Source organism: Macrobrachium rosenbergii, chromosome 15 (genome assembly GCF_040412425.1).
Source record: "Macrobrachium rosenbergii isolate ZJJX-2024 chromosome 15, ASM4041242v1, whole genome shotgun sequence".
NCBI classification, from domain to species: Eukaryota; Metazoa; Arthropoda; class Malacostraca; order Decapoda; family Palaemonidae; genus Macrobrachium; species Macrobrachium rosenbergii.
In genome coordinates, this window is record NC_089755.1 from 13,491,864 (window position 1) to 13,514,809 (window position 22,946).

At 40.8% G+C, this 22,946-nt stretch overlaps 1 long non-coding RNA gene across 1 annotated transcript; it reads right to left on the minus strand.

The window, feature by feature from the left end:
• LOC136846448 (uncharacterized) lies at positions 1-18,893 on the minus strand. The gene is made up of 3 exons (XR_010855402.1): positions 18,834-18,893; positions 17,623-17,811; positions 1-1,874 (listed from the first exon to the last, which is right to left on the minus strand). It is a non-coding gene; the product is annotated as an uncharacterized lncRNA (long non-coding RNA).
• Between the last annotated feature and the right edge of the window lie 4,053 nt (positions 18,894-22,946).

A 22,946-nucleotide genomic window follows, 5' to 3' on the forward strand; every position in this document is an offset into this window, starting at 1 on the left:
CAACTGTATGGAATGTCACTCTCTCTTTGATTTACTGGGATTCCTGCTAAAATCCTGTATTAAACCATGTATTGAAAACTAGTGACTGACGGAAAGGCTCCAAGCTGTCTGTTGGTGGTTCTAGAGCATTCACTGTGTGTATGCTTATTGATTTTTCATTCTGATATTTTGATGAAATTTATCACTACAAAGAAAAGTATATAATGCATGAATATTGTACTACAATGTGTTTTTTTAATCCTGTCGGGATGACTATGGGTTCCTTTTATTCAATACTTTAATTTCCTAATGGTCCTGTTAGTACTGAATTGGTGAATTTATTTAGTACTTATTAACTAATGTTAATTTTTTCCTAACCTATAGTTATTCCATAAATTTTTGAAATCAACCTGATGCATGCAGATTTTAATTTTAATATGGGGTTCATTTAAAATCTCAGTAATGTTGTGTACTATGCACAACTGTTCTAGAGATACTTAGGAGAGAGAGAGAGAGAGTGAACTTAGACAAGAGTCAGAAGACCAACACATAGATGCATGCACTGTCTTAGCTTCTTAGTAATACTGTACTCAATAAGATGGCATCACCACACACTCAGATGTTATATCTAATCATTAAAAGTACTGCACTTGTATTGAAACAGTGTTCCACTGATGGCTGGGGGACTCATATGATTAATTCTTTATATATTATCAAATATCTGAGTGTCCTGGAACTTATTCACATTAAACCAACTCGTGTAGCACTGTTTCTATTGTGTTAAGTATTAATGTGCCATTTTTATCAACAATGTAAGTGTACAGTATATAGTCTTGCTGTGATAACTGAGCTACACCTACTGTCATCTTTCCCCTGAAATATTTTTCACAAGTTAACAAAAAAGAAACAAAGAACATTAAAAATACAGGCTGTAGGGTATTCTTATATGCTGCTTATTGTTACGGAATGTACACAAGTTATGTATCAAGTAAGCATATACAGTGTGTGTATGTAGGAACTCTCATCTACAATTATGGAGGTTTCTTGCTAGGCTAACTTTCAAAATGTGAGGCACTGTGTGGGTAAATTACCTTAAAATAATAAATGTAAAATCCAGGTGAGGTTACACTAGAAATTATACAAATTACTGTATCCAGGGCATCCGAGCTGGCGCTGGGATATTATGCAAGCTCATTTGAAGGCTAACCATCGGGTCTGTGTCATTTACCAAATTTGGCTGTTCTTCAAAAAGCCAGACCCCTGGATTACCAGATAAGCTGAGGGGCTACTGTAGTTAAGAACGAAATGACCAAATCAAGTCTATAGCTTAGAGACTGTGGACATTACCAAGCAAATGCCCTTAGCACAAAAGAGCAATGAAGTATGATGACAAAATTTGAGCAAAGAAAAATTGAATGAACTATTAATAATGTGAACGGAAAATCAATATACTGTATTACAATCCAAAGATAGAAATCACATCCATGCAGTCATTACACAAAAGAATGAAAATCTTGATGTGCATGGGTACATTCCAAATCCTTGCATCAATTGTCATCACTTATATGCATATTGTACCTTTCAAAGATTACCAATACTCTAGCAAACATTCAGACCTCCATACAGATGATGTATGCATACATTTGTACCAAACAGATCTCCTATGTAACAGGATACTGAATGCTGAATTTAAACTGAGAAAAACTGGGTCATCATGACACAGCATATTCTCTTTCTTCCAATTCTTCTCAAATGACAGACAGCTTTGCAAATACAGGAAGTTAATTTGCCCAAAATTGGTTACTTTTAATATGTGTTCTTCCTTGAGCAGCCAGTCAATAATACTGTCAAGATCCTTGGATGCTGAGGTGGATTTCTGAAGACGGGACAATAATCTGAAAAGAAAAACAGATTTTAGAAATGACTTTAAAACTACTCAAAAGACCATTCCAATATTGAATACTCGGGGGCATTACCTAAGTCTTCTTCTGAAGTCTTACACTAAAAAGCACAGTATATTGTAATTTGTTATTTTGTTTCATCACACACCTTTTAGTGCTTATAATTTAGCCCAGCTTCATGTTCCCCAAATTTCTACACAAATCCATCTCAAACTTCCTTAACAGGCCAAAGAAAACATTAGTCAGCAGGTAACTGTGAGCCTGTGCACATGGGTTCCAATCCTCAGCATTTAACAGTCACACGTTGCATGCGTCTTTTGAACTGTCAACAGCTCACAGAATTCAGACTTCCTGATTCCTTGCTAGAGGAATGCCTTCATTTGCTTACAAAGTCAGTCAAGCATTAATCCACTATTTTATCTCCTTATTTCTGGATTTTAGGGTCCCGAAGGAAATAGTCCATTCAGGTTAAATCTTAATTCCGTTGCTAGATGAAGACCATAAATGAAATGCTGGAGTTTCACTGCCCCACAGAGCGAGCTCCACTAGATGGCAATCAATGGAAAAGGGTGAACCACAAAAAGTACTAACCTTTCTAGAGATTCCCAATGTCAAAAGTCCCAACAAGAGAATAGCCGATATATAGAATTTGCACTACTCAGGACTGTATACAAGGCAACACTAGTCATTCCATTTTAAACGTTTTTTACGTTCAAAATTTCGTTCCTTATTTTGTAACTATTTTGGATTTTTAAACCATCCTCGCAGGTTCTTCTTAAAACAATTGAGTACCAGTGTTTTAAAGTTTTTATGGAAGAAAGCTCCTTATTTTCCTTTAGTTTAATAAAAAGGAATTTAAACGGTCTCGATCTCCTCTCTACGTCGTCTGGACCTCTGCTGGTCTTGAATCTCATGTTTGTTTTGTGTTTTTATAGTGCCCTTTTTATTTGGGATATTTTACCATTAATGATCCTACTTTAGTGGGTTTGATTAATTTTATGTTTGTTCTGTCACCCATTTACTACGAGAAGTGCATGTTTAGCGTTTAGGCTAAAAGCTTTTCACTGCCTGACCAATCAATTAAGAGAACTTTTTATCATGGCTACACTTATAGTGCTAGTTTTTATTACGTTTTTTCCAATGTTTGGGGTTATTTTGGTATTCATTTTGGTTTAAGTCAGTGCTAGTAATTCACCTTTTATCATGGCAAGAAAGCTTAATGAATGATTTTAGCGTTTGGGATCCTAAATTTTGGCCCATTCGCTTTTTATTTTTTTACGAGAAGTGTTTTTGAGGAGTACTGTATGTTGCATTTCCTTACACCTCTGTTTAGTTGTTTTTCCTTTAATGTTAAAGGTCAGTTCTTATTGGCCTATTTTAATAATTTGTCTTATTTTAGCCTTTGGGGATCTTATTTTCATTGGTTTTGTTATTGACTTTGTTTTTATAATTTTGTTTATTTTGTGAATTTTGATATTTTTCCTGGTCAAAATGCTGTCTTGCTGTTTAGGCTACGTGGTTCCTGGCAGATATATATTAGCTGTATTTTGGCCTTATTTTGTCCTTGTTTTAGACTCACTTCTCTAAACTATGGGAACATGATTTTCATTGGTACATTTAATTTTTGACCTTGTGCTTGGATGCTTTTGATTTTTGTTAATTTTGGGTACCATTCCATTTAACTGGAGATTTTCATGTCCCACTGTCCATGTTGGGTTGGGGTTCTATCCTCCTACATGTACCTTATAGACAAATTTTGTTTTATTAAATTTTGAGTTATTGGTTATCATTAAAATATCATTTTGTTCATCGTCAACTTAGCCTGTCAGTTATATAACTCTTTTTCCCTTCTGGGAAAAATCGTTATTGGAGGGGGGAAGTTCTCGATCTGAATAGGAGTTTCATGTCGGTGATCTTGTTCTGTACATGTGATTTTTATGTCTGGTGCTTCCCTTTGTTTGGTTTTAGCTTGATATATTGCCTACAGTCACCCTCTCCCTGTTTGCTTTTCACTAGGCTAATGTTCTCCAATAAGTTAAGCTGGAATAGCGAGGGTTTATAGCCTGGTGAGTTCAATGATTCTTTGGGTTGCACCAGTGGCATGACCGGGACTCTCCCCACTCCTGTTCACACTTCATTTACTGACTATATATAAAAGGAGCATTTTGACCAACCACCTGAGTCCCCTTCTCTCCCTTTTATCAACAGGACTCTCTCTCCCCTTGGTTTGTTTTCAATCAGGTTTGTTAAGTCCCCAAGGCTTGAACCAATTTATCCTTATTTTATGTTGTAGCCTACATCCCCTCCCTGGTCATGATTGATTGTCCCTCAGTGTCCAGGCCTGAGTTGGCACTCCACCTGACCTGGATTACTGTCACCTCCCCCTGCTGTTCACACTTTTTATCTTTCATTGCTCTCCAGCAAGGTTTTGCCCTTCCTCTCCTTTTCTCTCGCTCTTGTCGTGATCTGTCCACGGGGGTGACCACAATGGGACTAGAGTGCTGTCCACCCTGGTCGAGGGCAAAAACCTCCTGGCCTATCAACCCCCTTCCTTTTACGTCCACCTGACCTTCGTGGTGCTTCCTACATGTTTGCACCTCACTGTTGGGATCTCATACGAGGCCAGATCGGCGTTTTCCACCTAACTGTCTTCTTGCTTTGTTTACTTTCGACGTTCCCCCTCCCTGGTACCTGTTGGTGTTTCGTTATCTTGTTGGGTCCAGGCCTTACTGCTACGGCGGTTTTAGTGTTTAGCGGTCGGCGTTTAAAAACAAAATCAAGATTAAAATATACCTCCTAACCTTTTCCTCTCTTGGATAGGATGAGCCCACTTCCTTCATAACCTTCAACACTTTGTTCAAACATGATCGCGACCAAGGTTCCGTTGACTCTGTTTTTATGTCAGATGAGTTTTGTCCTGTTAGCCCCGTTTTCTCCTGTGGTTTTCTCCGGCCTTTCCTGGTCCTGGGAGTCCGACAGAGGTCCAGGCCTAGAAGTGTTATGGGGCCGATCTGGAGTGCGGAAACTCTGGTCCGGCATCCAGTTCCAGCATGCCCTCTCATACGTTTTCCATAAGTTTTGTCAAGCGTGCAGGAATGCTGCTTCCTGCAACAAACCAGGTACCTAGAAGATCCCATTCGGGACATCTTTTTCGATTTATGGTTTGCCACCGAAGGTTATGCAATGGCTCTAACAGACTTGATGAACCCGTAACTTTTATAAAGACTCAAGTCACTTTCTTCCGCCAACGCCTCATGTGACTTATTCTTGAAATGGTGGTTGTAAAAAGAACGCCAGTGCATTCTTAGAAAGAGGCTAAAATCCGGCCTTTTACAGACACCAGTCAGATCTCCGCCAAACGGACCTCGGCTTATTATTAGTCTTCTGGCAAATAAAATTTTGAGAGCCCTGACAGGACACATGACTCTTTCTGGTTTCATGTCCACCTGAATTTACCTCCGTCATACTCCCTTAATCTCGAAGGTCCTGGGCCAAAATCGGGGGTTTCAGATACGGGTTCTCGATTTAGCCCCCAAAACATCTCCGGAGAGAACATACTGCATTATGGTTTCTAAAACCTACATTCTCCGATTATTGATAGCTTTCTGAAGTTTTGGGCTAACTCTCTTCGAGATTCCAGAGCAGTTAGGAAAAAACCTTCCTTGTCACATTCTTTGAACTCCGAAGAAAGAGGCTCGAAGGTATTTTTCATAAAAACCTAGGACGACATCCAGGTTCCAAACTCCGTCCTGGAATGATAACTTATTAACAGTCTCAAAGGATCTCAAGAGATCGTAAGATCCTTGTTGTCGGCTGATAGTCTGAATGCAGATAGACTCAGAGCGGTTTACGGAAGTTTTCTGAAGACGTACCTTTCGAAATGGGGCTGCCTGAGCAGATCGCCCCGGAGCGATAAGTAGGTGACGTAATTGAGACAAACCTTTTCCACAGCTCCTGACATACTTTTCCTTTAGGGGAGGGTCCACTTCTCATCCCTTTTCGACGGTTCCTGGTCTACGCCCTAAGGTCGACAGTAAAAAAAAAAAAAAAAAAAAAAAAAGATATTCTGCCAAGAAGACCTCGTAAGGATCGTGATCCCCCTCGCGTGGGCCCAAAGCAGTGATCTCTTTGGCCAGGGGAAGGACAGGGACCGGGAACGAGTTTACCTCCTTCCTTTTTGAAAACTCTTTGCTCAGGGCTGTGGAGTTGTTGAACCTTTTAAACTAACTACTACGGCCTGGTCACTTGGCTTCCCTTTTGAAGGAGCAGGATCCCAAATTAATCTCAAGACTGATTGTCAAGGACACCTGTTCCCCTCTCCAGGTGCCTGACACGTTCTCCACCTCCAGTGTTGCCCCCATCCCTCCCTGGGAGCTTGGAAAACAACACCAGGTCTTCCTCTAGGCATGAAGAACCCTTCTGCCAACCTCGAGGGTGTGAGCCACTACCTCAGGTGAATCTTGGAAAACGGGAGAGATCTTCCTTCCTGGGTCTCCTCTTAGATTCTCCTTGTTTATTCAGACTGCCAGGAAAAACTGGCATCTGTCTGAGGATCCATAAGTCCCTCAGCTAGGGAAACAAATCGTCTCCAGAGAGGAAATGGTCCCCAGCAAACTCGTCCATTCCAGCTGTGGGGTCTTTCCTTCCCTCTTTGAAGGATGAGACTTTTTCTTACCCCTTGCATTGCTACTGACGTTCCTGGGATGGAAAGGCTTGTTTTGAAAATGTATCCAGGCATTTCCATCTGAAGATATCCCAGATAGATTCACATGGATCTTCTAACCCCGGACTCAGATGGGAATTTTTCAGCGTTCACTAGAAGTCCTAGGGACTTTGTCAACTGAAAATTCGCATTCAGGTCCTCCAGACACCTTGAGCTGAAAAGTCTTATGAACAGTTTCAATGGAGAGGTAATCTTTTCCCCAGGTGATACGAATTACCCGCCCGTGAAGCCATCTCGCCACATTTCTCATGATAATCGTTCTCATCATGTGAGCTACCCTACGAGCCCGAAGCAAAGAGCTCTGCATTGAAACACCTGTCCCAAGAGTACAAACCTTCAAATTCAAGAGCCCCCTGCGACTGTGGGATGCTCTTCAGGTCTCTGCCCCTGAAAGCTCTCACTCCCAGCTCCACCTCGATGTCCAGGTTCAGCCACCATCAGCCCCTTGTAACACCCCGTCTCCTCCCCACGGTCTTAATGCTCCTAAAAAGACTGGGGAAAGAATTTCCATCTAGAACTTGGCCTTCACCATGAAGCCCTCAGGTTCAGTCTACTGACATCAAGGACTGGTCTCAATTGGGAAGGCATCCGCTTCGGAACAAGGAACAGTCCTTGTATTTCTCATATGGGTGGGAGTCTGCTTTTCAGGACTTGCTCCTCCAGTTCCTGGGCCCAGAGCATTTGCTTAATAGCTCGAAAAGCTGGACTGTTGTTCCCTCTTGAATGGAATGAGGAAGACAGATCCTGGGGTCTTTGACGAATGGCCTGAAGGCTTTTGAGTCTGAAAGGAAGATCCCTTCCTCTGGATAACTTTTCAAGGGACCAGGTGTCCCCTCTTGTTTCCAGGCTTCAAACGAAAGAAGCCTGGCTGCTTACAGGTGTCTGGAGTTCGCTGCAAATCACTTCCTGCCCCAAGATTTAGGCGGGCTTTCCATCTTGGTGAAAAGACCTCTCCCTCTTATGAAGATCTCGAGGAAGAAGCTCCTCCACGAAAGGGCTTCATACTTCCTGGAGGTCTGACCTTTGACAACGACATCAAAGGGACTTCAACAGCTCGGGCGGCTTGCTAGCTGATATGGGCCAAGAGGTCATTTGGGCAGTGGCCTCCTTCAAGCCTGGAGGAGAGATCCTTAACAAGGTTTCTGGGGGAAGAGATGGCTCGAAAACGGGGAGAACAGGAAAAGCCCTCTGATTCAGGAGAAACTGACTTTGAAAAGTGGAAGACGCCAAAGGCATCTGGTGTTCCTATCAGTCACCCATCCAAGTACTGACCAGACCCAACGTTGGTCTTAACTTCGCTGAGTTTGCTTCGAGACGGTTCTCCTTCTGGTATGGCAAAGCTGGCTGGTGAGGGCCATAGGCTGTCAGGGACGTGTCTCAAGGCCTCCTTCTTCAAGAGGCCTCCGGCCTACAACTAGAGGGAAGCCAGTTCCTCCGAGTTTCATCCCAGACTTTCCTTGTCCATGCAGTTCAACACGCTGGACAGCTCCCCAGGCAGATCGAATGAAGTACATGGTACTCCTAATCCTGACGTTCTAGAGCCCAAACACCAGTCCAGGAAATTGAAGACTTCCATGGTTCTTGGGAAACAGTCCTTCCCCCAAGAGGTTTCCTTTTCCGTCTCCTGAACAAAGTCCAGGACACTTTGGCAGCCGACAGGAGGGACCAGGTTATGGTTCATTCTTCTCAACCAACAGACGAAGGTCTCCTGGGACAACGAAGCCCTTCTCGTGAGCCGGGTCCAAAAAGTCACTGCTTTTTCCCTATCATACCTCCCTTGGTGTCGGCTCAGCTTGGACGGAGGCAGGGCAAAAGAAGTCTTGTGACCTTTTCTTCTGGGCCTCCATCCAGGTGTTAACCTTCTTGAAGGCCTTCTATCAAGCTGTCCCAGAGGTATAAACTCATCCTGACAAGCCCCTCAAACTCTGATGTCCTGGCTTTGACAAAGCAAATCTTACAGTTTAGGAGGAGAGAGAGGGTCCTGGGTTTGAAACTTGTCGCCAAACAAGTCCTAAGAAAGGCCGGCTAACACCTGGTAGTCCGTTCTGCAGTTAAGGGGAGGCTGCACTCTTCACATAGACTGCAGGCTCCGACTGATGCAAGAGACTTGGCTCCTCTTTTTGTTGGAACCAGAAACAGGCTCTTAACTTTCCAACACGCTAAGAACAGATCTCCACATTCGGTTTCTGGTCTTTGAGTTGCTCTGAGTTACTTCGAGCAACCAAAGAATCATCTTGTTCTTCCATCCTTGTTAAAGAAGTCCCAAAAATTTTTAATCAGCGAGCAGCTAGTGTTAGCGTTCCAGGATAGTCTGCCCTGTCTGAGCGGAACCAATCATTTTGTCCAGCCGAGCGTCCTGCACGGCAGCGAGAGAACCCTAACTTTCCCTGACGAGCAGCTCAGAGTCCAGGATAGCTGCCCCTTTTACAAGCGTCTGTTTCTGGTCCAGTTTTCCCTTGCAGGTCCTTTTAGACAGGACAGCGAGAGGAGTTTGACGAGCAGCTCCTTTAAAAAAAAAAAGGATAGCTGTCATTGGAGCTGCTTTTACGCAGGGCGGTCCAGCCGACAAGGGTCCTATTCAGGTGCTATTGAGAGGAGCATGATCTTAGACGTGACCACAGATTATTTTCAGGATTACATGAACTTAGAGGACCTTACAATGTTGCAGCAGAGCTAGTTTTCAATGTTTCTTTTAAGTCTTTAATAGCATAAGAATGATGTTTATTTCTCTGTTATTATTTCGAAGCATGCTTGACAGAAAGGCCCCAGTCAATATATTTTGAAAAGGAAAAATACCTTTCTGGGAAGTCTCAACCCGCCCTTTTTTCCTCTCCCTCCCTTCATAAATTTGGCATTCGCTAGTTAGGTGGGTGCTAACATGGAATCAGTCTCGGTGTTGATAAAACCTATTCTCGTCGTTTTAACTAAAATTATGGTACCTTATCTCCCACCCTGACATAAAACTAATGTTTGATACCGACCTGAGTGTTTTTAGTTCATCTTTAACGTTTACTCTCATCTAGTGGAGCTTTGAACTCGGGGTAAACTCCAGCATTTCATTTAGCTTTTCTGGTATCTAGCAGCCATTGCCTAGAAATAAGTGCTGAATGGACTAGTCCCGCTGACACGGGAGACTATCTCCAAAAAAACCTTACATTTCCTCCTTTCTCCAAAGTGTTTTTGCTGTTTAGTAAAGGAAATTAGTTACGAAAACTTTATTTGGTCCATACCATCTTCAGCTGGCTAGAAAGTTTTGCCTGACTTGATGGCAATCAATGACTGACCACTTCAGCGTACTATTTCTAGTGCTTTCTTACTTACAATATAGAACAGAATATAGAATTTAGGCCAAAGCCAAGTGATGGGGAATTACGAGGTCATTCAACATTGAAACTGAGATAATATTTCTGTTAGCCATCTTCCAGATGCAAAAAACAATTGTTAGTGAGAGAAAAGAAATGGAAGACTAATAACGGATGTACAGTAAAAGGAATGAAAGGGGTTGCAAAGTAGGGGCTGAAGACATTTAAAGAATCAAGTAAACCTGCCCCTACACTGTCATGCACTAGAAAGTGAGGATCTATGGGGAAAATTTAGTGAGCCTTCACCTAAAACTCATTCACCATCTTTGCTTCTAAAAGTTTTTAACTAGATCCAGACATCATCAATTAAGAGAATCAAAATCAAATTACCAATAATGCTAGTTTTTCAATTTTGTCCAAAGACAAAACCAAAAGTCAAATATTCATTTTGGTTTAAACAGTGCTAGTAATTATGAGTAGACAAGAAAGCTAATGAAAACAGTTTAGATCCTAAATTCTGTATAAATATAATTTTTTTAGAAAATGTTTTGGGAGTACTGATGTTGCATTTCCCAGCTCTGTTTAATGTTGTTTTTCCTTTAATGTTAAAGGTCAGTTCTTGTTTGCTATTTTAATAATTTGTATTTTTTTACTTTGGAGAATACAGTTTGCATTGAATATCTGATTCAGGTATTGCATGAACAATGTTAATTTTATAGCATTCCATAAGTGATACTGGGTAGTCTACATTTTGTATTTCTTGTAAACCATATTGTCTAAATTTACAATTGTCAGCTTTTCTTTTGTATTTGTGATCTTTGTACTCTATTTTGTGCTTGGCCGTATGCTAATAGGTTGTAAGCAGGGCTGTATTTGCCTTATGCTTGTCATTTAGCTTTTAATCTCTGCTTTGCTCAACATATGACACTACAGCATAGGTATAATAGCTTACCTGGTAAGTCTTATTGTAAATATATGTTCCCTTGACAGGAACCTGCAGTAGTTACCACGGTCAGGTTTGCTCCCTAAGCTAACATATCCTACTTGCAGAGAACAGTCACAACTTAGAAGACATTGCAAAAGAAACTCTGATGGTACTGCGAAGAAGTTTGCTTTTCTTCTACTTCAAAGTCTTGAGCTACTCAATGACAGATAACATGGCACAATTGACAGAACCCTCTAAAATGATGATACTCCAGCAATGCTGCCTGGATCTAACCCAGTGTCTTTCAGTGCCATGGCTTCCCCTTCCTGTGCCCTACCAGCATTCTCAATTTCTGCTCACTTGACATAGGCCACAGTCTCTGAGAATGAATATGGGATTCTACTTCTGCAGTACCAGTTTTCCATACTTCACGAATAGATGCAAGACAGTCATTCACACCTGATGGTTGAAAACTCCAACTCCAACTTTTTATCCTTCTTGACCCATGCAAGTGGTTCCTCATCCAGTTCCAGGATGCAGTCATTTGGCAATAATGGAATCACCAACTCAACTTACAACACAAACAAAAATCCACAATGATGAGCTGGAATTGTGATCTCCCTCATTTCATTCTCCTCCTTTGAAGGACGATACCTGTACTTGGTACATCAAACCATATGCCAACTATGTCCACAACCTAGAGAGCAGTCATCTTTCCAGCAGGTGATGCCAAACATCAAGACCAGGAGAGTTATAGACAGAGGCATCATACTAACTTTTCCTGGCTTCAAGGCCCCTGTTCAGTAAAGTACAACTTTGACCTGCTGCTTGCTGTCAGACAGAGCATAGGCCTTAATCATCATCTTGTTTTGGATGAGAATGTATGTCACCAGACACCCAAACAAGGGACTTCAAGAAGGACTAAGAAAGTTTGTTCCCCTTACCTGGAATTAAAAAGGTGCCTGCTGTCCCAAAAAGCAGACCTCAACAAAGCCTACCTCTCAAATTCAGGAGCACAGAGACCCAAGTGAATTGAGCCCAGTTTGGCAAGGATCTTAAAGAGGTTCCTCTTATGGAAATTATCAGGGACAATGATACGTTTCCTTTAACCAGACCTTAGAATACAATAGAATAGAATACAGAATTTTGGTCAAATGTCAAGCATTGGGATCTATGATGTCACTCAGCGCTGAAAAGGGAATTGACTGTAAAATGATTTAGAGGTGTAACAGGAATAAAACCTCACAGTTGCACTATGAATCAATTCTTAGGAGAGCGTGGAAAGTTAAGATGGAAGAGAGAATATGAACGGAGGTACAGTAAAAGGACTGAAAGGGGTTGCAGCTAGCGGCTGAAGGGACAATGCAAAGAACCTTAAGTAACGCCTAAAGTGCACTGCATGAAGCGCACTGATGGCACTACCCCTCTACAGGGGAGACCATGGAATGGACCTGAAGACCTTCAACCTTAACTGAAGCACAAAATAAGGAAAGTGATCCCAGTGGCAGAGGCAGACTCCATGGCACAAGATGCCTATAACAGTGATAAAATCAATGCAACCTATTTTAGGTCATTTGTGTTGATTTCCTTTGGTAGAAATATGAAACTCCAAAAACTGCATGCTGTGCTTTATTCCTATTCCTTTAGAATTTCGATATACACTGACTAACTTATTTACATTTTACAGTTATAGTAAACAAAAGATAAATACCATATGAGTAATGTTACAATAGATTGGATATTTACAGTAGAGTAGTTAAGTTGTTTTCAGATAACAGTATGTACACAACTAAACAAGTAGTTAACATAAACATCCCCCTTTCTTTGGGTTTTGACAAAAATAAGAAACTAAACAAACTGATACAACACAAAATAAGGAACAAGTAGGATACATTGTAAACATTAAAATATAAAAACAATAAATTATTCGCCCTTCATCTTTTCTTGCAGACGAGCTGATCTTCTTGGCAATTTAGGCATGTCGCAAATAGGTTGATAGCTTGTTTGTTCATCATTAACGTTGGTTTCAATTTACTAGTTTCTTCCATTTCTGGTATTGCCGATGAATCCTGTGTAGTTGGATGGATATGAATTCTATTTCTTCTATAAGTTCCTCCTTCCTTTCCTTCAATTATATAGGATCGGTTTCAACTTGTGCATGGCTAATGAGCCCTTTTTCCCAACCCTTCTTGTCTGGATTTTGATAATATATGAAGGTTGCCCTCGTTTAATGGTGTCATATCTCTTGCAGTTTTATCATAATATTTCTTTATGGATTCTCTCCGGGTTTCCCTTTTTGAGAAACTGGATTGTCATTGTTCATAATTTCTTAAATTATCGACCGTAATTTACGTCCAAACATCATCTGAGCTGGACTCAAATAGTTAGAGTCTTGACGTGGTGTATTTCTCAGCTCTAGTAACGCCAAATATTGATCTTTTCCATCTGCATGTATCTTCTTCATCATATTTTTTACTATTTTAACTGCCGCTTCAGCCTTCCCATTTCCTTGAGGATGTCCCGAGATGACATCCTGCGCTCTATACCCAACTCTTTAACAAAAACTTTAAACTGAAACGAGCTGAATTGTGGTCCTCCATTGGACACTAATTGGGTAGGAATCCATGATCTAGCAAACATCTTGTTGATTATCGCTATCACATGATTTGAAGTTGTTGACGTTAGAAACTCTACTTCAGTGAATGAGGAATAATAATCAACAATGACTAGATACTTCCAACAATCTCAAACAAATCTAATCCAATTTTATTCCAGGGTCTGCCTCCGTCATCAACATCCATCAACGATTCCTTCTGGTTTCGAGGTTTATACTGCTGGCAAATGTCACATGAATTGACCATTTGCTTTATTTCTTTCGACATCCCTGGCCAGAATATTGCATCTCTTGCTCATCGCATCATGCTATCGTAACCAAGATGAGCTTCTAATGAAGTTTCGTTTTGATGGAATTTCGTAGTTTAAAGGAATCAGTATACGAGTTCCCAGATAGAATGATGCCGTCTTGGTAACTCATGGCATCTCTAAAATCGAAGTAAGGCTTTAATACTTCCGAATTTTGTCTTTGCGATCAGGCCATCCTTCCTTGATTACAGACAATAATTCTTGCAGCTCTTCGTCGTTTGTGGTGGCGTCTCTTACTTCCTTTAAAATTGAATCTGTGGAAGTAATTTTTCAGTGAATCTATCATCCTTACCAATGTGTCTCTATTTTCCTCTTTGGGGCAGGCCCTGCTAAAGGTATCGGCTAAAATAGGCTTTTTTGGTGCTTTTGTATTGATATTCAACCTCGTACCGGTTCAATCTCACCATTAAAACTTGTAAACGCATTGGAGCTTGACTTAATGGCTTTTCGAGGATTGAAGAAAGAGGCTTATGGTCATTATGAACAATAACACGTCGCCCAAAAGTATACTGGTCAAATCGCTCTAAACCAAAAACCACAGCAAGAACTTCCTTTTCAATCTGAGCCCAGTTACGTTTACGTTTCTAGCTAAGGTCCTTGATGCGTATTCTATTGGACGTCCTTCCTGCATAATGACTGCACCAATACCATCCTTGCTGCTGTCAACCTGTAATACAAGCTCCTTACTTTGATCAAAATAAGCTAGAACTGGTGTGAAAGGTGACCTTTTTATTTGATCACTGAGAAAGCGCGAGTGCACTCATCATTCCATTCAAACTTTGAGTTCTTTCTTGTCAGCTCTTGGATAGGTTCTAAATCATCAGCCAGATTGGGTAAAAACCTTGATAGATATTGCACCATTCCACAAAACCTTCGAATTCCTGAAATATCGGTAGGGGCAGGCATTTCTTTAATGGCCTTTACCTTATTTTCATCAACCGTCACACCGGATGATGTTAAATGATGTCCATGAACGCAATTTCCTTTTTCTATAAACAGATTTCTCTTCATTTAGTTTGATATTTTTTCTTGACAACGTTTTCTGTAGTGACTGAAGATTTTGTTCGTGATCACGCATTTGCGTCGTTTGAACCTCATTTCCAAAACCAACGACCACAATATCATCAGCTACACAGTATAGACCCCAAAGAAGCCCTCCAATGCCTCATTTAATTTTCGCTGAAATATTTCACTGCTCACCTTTCAGCCCGAAAGGTAGACGAGCCCATCGATATCTACCAAAAGGGGTAATCATTGTTGTTAACTTGCTGGATTCTTCATCCAGTCGTATATGCCAAAAAGCCTCTTGAACATCCAGTTTGCTAAATATCTTGGCATGTTTTAGACTTGGCAGTATATCCTCCAAAATTGGTAATTTGTAATATTCCCTTTTAAGAGCTTTGTTGAGTGGCTGAGGATCGATACATATTCTTAACCTTCCATTTGTTTTTTGAATGACTGCCATTTGACTAACCCATTCAGTTGGTTGTCTCCGAAATCAAAACTCCTCTTTTCACAAGAGAGTGTAACTCTTTTTGAACCTTTGATTTTAATGCAATGGGTAAACGTCGGCACGGTAATATTCTTGCTGGTAATGTAGAATCTACATTAATTTAACCTTTCCAAGGTCACCAAGGTCGCTCATCTCATGGTGATGGATGTCAATTTTTGATACAAATGCTTTACCATTGACAAACACGAATCCCATCTCTTGACATGTCTTTGACCAAATGTAAACACATTAGATCATTTGAAACCACAATGAAGGTTACACTTCTAATTTCATCATTTTGTCGGTTCTTCAGCATTCAATGTCGTCTGGTTTCAATGGGCGAAAGCTTGGTTTATTCCACATGGCGAGTTTCACAGACGCTGGTCGCACTTGATCCAACTTTTGACATACCTTTGACATATTGCATTCCGAACGTCAGCACCCGTATCCAAATGAAATCTAACCTCGGTATCGTTTACAATTAGTAATGCAGTTAATCTATTTGAATTTTTCATTGCAAACGTTTGATGCCATCCACATGTAATGATCACGGAGCCTTCATCTGCCTCTTCAACGTTCTTCTCTTTAACAATTTTAACTGTTTTCTTACACACAGCCTTGAAATGGTTTCTTCCTTTACATGCTTCACAGACTTTTCCCCATGCTGGGCATTTTGGTTTTTCAAATTCATGCTTATACCCACAAAATCGACACTTCACGGCATACCTGTCCATATTTTTTGAGTCCGTAAAATCCTTATTAAAGGAACCATCTGTAGTTTTGGTTCTCCAATTGTTCACCATTAACATTCTCAGAACCAACTTCTCCTCACATCTCTTTAGGCACAATTAACGGTTGCTTCATAAGCCAAACATATCTCGACAGCTTTTGCACCTCTAAATTGTAAGTTTCTTTCTTCAAGTAGTTTCTGCTCCTGTAGTTTCCCCAGTCACTGAAAACACAATTTTATCCCTTATCATTATGCTCTTTTTCTTGAAAGTTACATTTATCGGCCTGAACCTGGAGTTCTATCAAAAATGAATTAAAAATGGCTGTTTGTATGTAATTTTCCAAAACCTGAAGGACTGTAACACTTCACTGGTACGAGGACAACAATACTCTTCTAATCTCCTAATTACATCATCAGGATTATCTTTCTGCTCCTCTGTTTCAAAATTAAACTGGTCAAATATTTCTACCATTTGTGGTCCTGCCTTACAATGGAGTATAATTGCAACCTTCGTTTTCTTGGGTTTAGAACTAGCTCAACTTGCTGTCATGTAGATGTCCACTTGTCTCTCCATTTTTTGAAAGTATCAGCCCAGATTATCATCCAAGCCCTCTAGTGGTGGAGAAAACGAAACACAGATTCAGCCATTTTCTTCAGGAAAACACGTTTTGTAACAATAGTCTTTTTTTTTCTGGATTCTTTAAATAACCGTGTTCCTCTACCATGTTGATTTCCTTTTGGGAGAAATGGGAAACTGCAGAAACTGCGTGTAAAAGTCTTTATTTTATTCCTTTAGAATTTCGATATACACTGACTAACTTATTTACAGTTTTACAGTTATAGTAAACAAAAGATAAATACCATATGAGTAATGTTACAATAGATTGGATATTTACAGTAGAGGGTTTTAAAGTTGTTTTCAGATAACAGTATGTACACAAACAACTAAACAAGTAGTTAACATAAACCTATTTTGAATGGAATACGAATGTTCTCTGGTGTGGATATCTGTTCATCAGAGATTTACTCTTTAGTAGACTTGTTCATGGTGGTGGGTTTCTGTTTCCCAGTAATCTGTAGGAGTTATGACTTGGACCATCGACGGATGGTCTCTCTGTTTGTCACTTTTTCATACGTTGTATTTCAGCAGAGATCTTTCACATCCACAATTGATCCATCTGATCCATCTTTTACCTGGACAACTGGCTAAATCAGCCCATCGAGATTCACTGTAGAGCAGCGCCAAAAGACTACGCAGCAAATGTGCCTCTTTTAATCAATGTCGAACTATCAGTTCCAGAGGCCCGATTTCTTCCTCACACCAGAGGACTCTGACTTTTTGGGCTTTTCCATCCCTCAACAGCAAGACTGCCTGGGATGTGTAATTCAGAACTTCATCGTTCAAGCCAAAGAGGGAATGCACTACTACCCACCCATACTATCCTCCTTGCATTTTAATACTTATTGTCTATTTATTCATTTTTGGCCAAGTGTGAAACTCTTCATTTTATATTTCACTGTTCTTCATCTTAATTCTTCCAAATGAAAACCATATTCTTTGGCAGAGCTTCTCAATTTCAAGTCCATTGCCCCCTGTGGGACTTGTTCCATATGGATAGATTGAATAATAATTTTGAATAATACATACCTGTAATAATAATCTCCCAGAGGCCATAGCACATAAATGCATGGACACTTGCAGCTGTCACTTGGTCCTTCAAGTATGTCCAATACGCAATCACAATCACACACTCAGCATCACAAAGCCTCCACTACTTCAAATATCTCAACTTCATAACCTGATAGTTGCCTCTAGTGACAAACTTTCACTCCTGCACTGTAAGAGATGTAATGAATTTGTCCAGGGTTAAATGACTTCTGGCAGAGAGAAAGGGAAATAAGGAAAAATGTGTAGAAAGTAGATGCCACTAATAAGGACTATGATAAAAAACAGAGGTTGTGCTATTAGGAATCTTGCGTCATCAAATGTTAAAGAACACAAATGAGTCTGTTACATTCTGTTTACGATGATGCCCTCCAGGACAAATTGTGACAGACTGACCATCCCAACATTTTTCAGCAATAGACAAACTTTTTTATAGCAAGTGAATTGTGTACAGTATGTTCTTTAAATAAATTACAGAAGGAGTGATGACCCATGACTCATATGCAAATGATTGGTAAAGATTCAAAGAGTACTTATATACAAGAGAGATTAAGCAGCACACTGTCATCCCATAGGTTAAATGGAGCCAGACTATCTACTTCATAACATTTTGAGGCTATAGAGGGAAAATCGCAAATGACCCTTGAAAGAAAAAAGTGACCCTAAGGAGAGAAAGCAGCATATTGTCCTCAAGAAAGAATGCACTTTTTAAACCTAAGGAGAAAGTTGTGACCAAAAACAGGTTAGGGACTTTAAAGGAGAGAAAGCAGTCGAACTGTCAAGAAAGAGAAATAAAGCATTGATCCTAAAGCAAGCACTGAACCTAAGGAGAGAAAGTGGTGGCTCAAAATAAAAACTATTGACTTTAAGAAGGGAAAGCAATGACCCAAGAAAGACTCTTTTTATCTTAGCTAGGAGAGGAAGCAGTGAACCTAAGAAGAGAAAGTGGGTTTTCATAGGAAAAAGGTAGTGACTTTTGGACGGAGAAAAGCAGTGACCTTCAAGAATGAAAGTTTGAAGCTAAGGAGAGAAATCCTGACCAGCAAAAGAAACTCTTTGCAGTAATCCTAAAGAGAGAAAGGAGTGACTAAAAGAGAAAAAGTTGTAACTATTAAAGAAAGAACTGACCTTAAACAGAAAAAAAAGTGACTACATAAAGTTACAAAACCAAAACAAAAAATCGAATACTGTACCTCCTTCCTTCTCAAAGAAGAGCAACAGAAAGATGAGAAGACTTCCTTAAAAGACTTTCAAGAAAAACTTGTCCACTCTAACATTCCCAATCACTTCCAGGAGTGAACCTGAGGATGGGATCACCATTACCTGTCCAGCTTTCATTAACTGTACCAACCACCAAGTCCTCATCTGTGGAAGGGAAAGACAGCTCCATTAGAACTTAAAAACTAAGTTAAAATGCGCTGAAGTTTCTTCAGGATGCCTCAAGATTTTCTGTACAGCACATAATTAAGGCCACCAGTCCTAGATCTTTCTTTTGGTGGTCTTGGTTTTAATACTGTGTGGTATGAGCCACTGGCCATGAAACTATTAACCATGGCCCAATGGTGGCCTTTATTTATATCGCCTTGCCAGATGCACGATTATGGCTAACACTTAACCTTGAATAAAACAAAAACTACTGAGGCTGAGATGGCTGCAATTTGGTGTGTCTGATGATTGGAGGGTGGATGATCAACATATCAATTTGCAATGCCCTAACCTCAATTCAGTTTGTAAGATACTGAGTGTTTTGGATGAACAGATAAAGTGCTTCCACAGACAGACAAAGCCACCTCAATAGTTCTCTTTTTACAGAAAACTAAAAATTTTATGAAAATTTTACACTGCCCCATTTAACTGGACTATATTCTACTTTCATGGAAACACAAAAGCGGTATCAAATGAATTTGTTATTCATTTCTGAGAAATCTGTACTTCAGTCATGTTACCACACTTTACAAAAAGAAAACCCACATACACAAACCATACTCATTATGAATATTTTTGTATGAAAAAAAAGAAAAATGACATTTTTATAATAAAATAAGGTTTTATATATACTTACCAAGTAATTACATAGCTATTAGTTTCTACTTTAATGGCAACTTTAGAATTGAAATTTGTGGTAGCGCTCTTTTGTTTTGTTGCAGGAAAGTATAGGTACGACATAGGTGAAGAACTCAGTTCGTTTGTGCTCTGTGTCCATGTGCAGAAAGGGGGACGGGTTCTGATCATGTAATTACTTGGTAAGTATATATAAAACCTTATTCTATTATGAAAATGTCATTTTTATATATGTAACTTACCAAGTAATTACATAGCTGAATCCCACTTTGATAGGAGATGGGAAGCAGGGATAAAAAAACTAGCATTGTGGTAGTGCTTGTTGTAACCTTACCTGGGGAGAGAGCATGAGTAGGAAGATACTGCCTCTTGGCTGTTGCTCATCTTGACCCGTAGGGACATGACTGATAATGTCAGGAGTTGTCCCTACTTCAGTGGGAGGTTTGTGGTCAGGGAGCTTCTATGACTTGGCAAAGCTAAACAAAACAATTGCCCTTGTCCTGGGCATGAAAATATACTAACCAAAAAATAACCAAAAGAAACTATGTTACCTGAACACCAAATAAAAAACACTACCTATCCATTAAAAACAAAGATCAGAGGGTACTCCAGGTACCAAGTACCCCCAGTCTTCCCAAATAACTCAACAACCTTAAACAAGATGAGGAGATAGAAGAAAATAGAAGAATTACTCCTACCCCTCATTTCCTAGTGCCACGCCAGCTGTGGAGAACGGACCCAGCGTACTACAGTCCTCAAACAGTGTTTTGACATCACATACATAATGGTTGGCAAAGACCAAGCAACACTTCCAATAAGTCGATTGGATAATAGTGGAAAGATAGAGATTGTGCTTAAAAGCCAACGATATGGCTACTGCCCACACTTCATAGGCCTGTACCTTTAATAAAGGTAAATTATCTTCTTGAATCCCCAAGTGAGATTCCACAATGATGTCTCTCAAAAAGAATGAGATAGCATTCTTGGAGAGAGGACACAAAGGATTCTTAACTGGGCACCAGAGGTTATGAAAATCCCCTCTGATATTCTTGGTTCTCAAGGTAAAATCTTAATGCTCTCATTGGGCAAACACTCTCTCTTGGTCCAAAGGTCCCACCAAATCCTCTGAATGGAGAAAGAACGAGGCCATGGATTAGAAGGGTTCTCGTTCTTTGCTAAGAACCCTAAGATGTACAGTCATACTGCATTCTCTTGGGAGAAACCAACCTGTTTATCCAGAGCTTGCAATTCACCGACTCGTTTTGCTGTGGCTAAGGCAATTAAAAAAAGTGTCTTTCTGGATAAATCCCTAAAAGAAGATATGTGAAGTGGTTCAAAAGGAGGGCCTGATAACCAATGCAGTAGTACTATATCCAAGTTACAAGAAACCGGAGATTGAATGTTCTGTTTTGTAGTATCAAATGACTTGATCAAGTCCGAAATATCTGGGTTTGAAGAAAGATCCAAACCTCTATGCTTGAACACTGAATTCAGCATAGATCTATAGTCCTTGAACGTAGACATCGACAAACCTCGGGAAGATCTCAGGTAAAGTAAAAATTCTGCTAGCTGGGCTATAGAGTTAGTAGAAGAAGATATGTTACATTCCTTACATCATCTGCGAAATACTGCCCACTTAGCTATGTAGAGCTTGGAAGAAGATTCGCATCTACATCTCGCAATAGCATTTGCAACATCTCTTGAAAACCCTTTTGTTCTGACAAGTTTCCTGACAGTCTGAAGCCTGTCAGAGCGAGAGTGGACAAACCTTGATGAAACCTGTTGAAATGAGGTTGTCTGAGCCGATCTTTCCTCTGTGGAAGGAGCCGCAGAAAGTCTGACAGAAGCTCTAGAAGGTCCAAAAACCATTCCTTTTGAGGCCAAAAGGGGGCCACCAAAATCATCAACGTATGATGGGAAGTCCTGCACTTGTTTATGACTTCCCTCACTAAACTGAACGGAGGAAAGGCGTAAACCTCCAGGTCTGACCAGTCCTGGAGCATTGCATCCATTGTCCATACTAGAGGGTTCGGCACCGGAGAACAACACGGGAAGGCAGTGGTTCCTGGACATTACAAACAAGTCTACCCAAGGCTCTCCCCACCGTTTCCACAGGTCGGTGCACACCTGTGGATTCAGTGACCACTCCGTGGGTAGGACCTGTTTGCAATGGCCCAACTCGTCCGCTAATATGTTCAGCTTGCCCTGAACAAAGTGAGTGAGGATCTGGGTGTTGCTGATGATGATGATGAAGGCTGCTCCTGCTCAGGTTCCTCTTCTGCTGAAGAAATAGCGGAAAGCACCAAGTCCTGTTGCATTTCCTCTGGTTTCTGTGGAGAAGATGAAGGTTTCTCCAGAAGCTCCGGGATATTGTCCAATCGCTGATGAATCAGAAGCAGTGAAGAATCTTTGAGTTGCCAGTACTGAGGACGGCTTCGGGCACTCAGGGACAGAAGAATGCACAGTCTTCGTAACTTGTTTAACAGAAGGCGCTGAAACAGGTTGACCCGCCATTATAGGGACGTCTGAATCAGAAGAATCTTCAGCCACATAATCCGACACTGCATGAGAGCTAGAAACCACGGGGAGCTCGGGCGCCACAGAGCGTTCTGATCCCATTGCACACTTAGGAGTCACTGGGAGCTCTGATCCTGTGGGAGAAGTTGATCCCTTTGTACGCCTGTGAGCCACTTGGTGCTTGGGAGCCAATTGGCGCTTGCGAGCCACTGGGAACTTGGTATCCAACAGGAGCTCTCTATTATCCCAATGGCTACATGAAGGTTCTTGGTCCTTTTGGAGCTTACGAGGAATCAACGGGTTCTGATCCTCCAATACATGTCTCTTCAAAGGCCTGGAGGAATCATGAAAACACCGTGTCCTCTGGGCTCGGAATCAGAACCACTGGAGGATAAGGTGTGATCCACTGGTACGCCATTCCAGTGCTTAGCTACCGACACCTGGGAAATAGCAACAGGTTCTGTTGAGGGAGCAACTACTTGTGGGCAAACACCACCTACCTCCCTTGGACTTATGGTTTGCCTCCTTCCAGGTGAAGCGAGTTTGGCAGGGACCTCTGTCTGGGAGCATCAATGGGACAAGTAGCCACCACCTCCACTGACACAACACTAAAACTTGCATCGACACTAGCACAGGGATCACCACTTGCCTAATCTAAATGGACTCTTACTGAAACTCCTATTTGAGCAATCGTGTTCACTAACGCACCAAAATTCTAGTCTATCCGA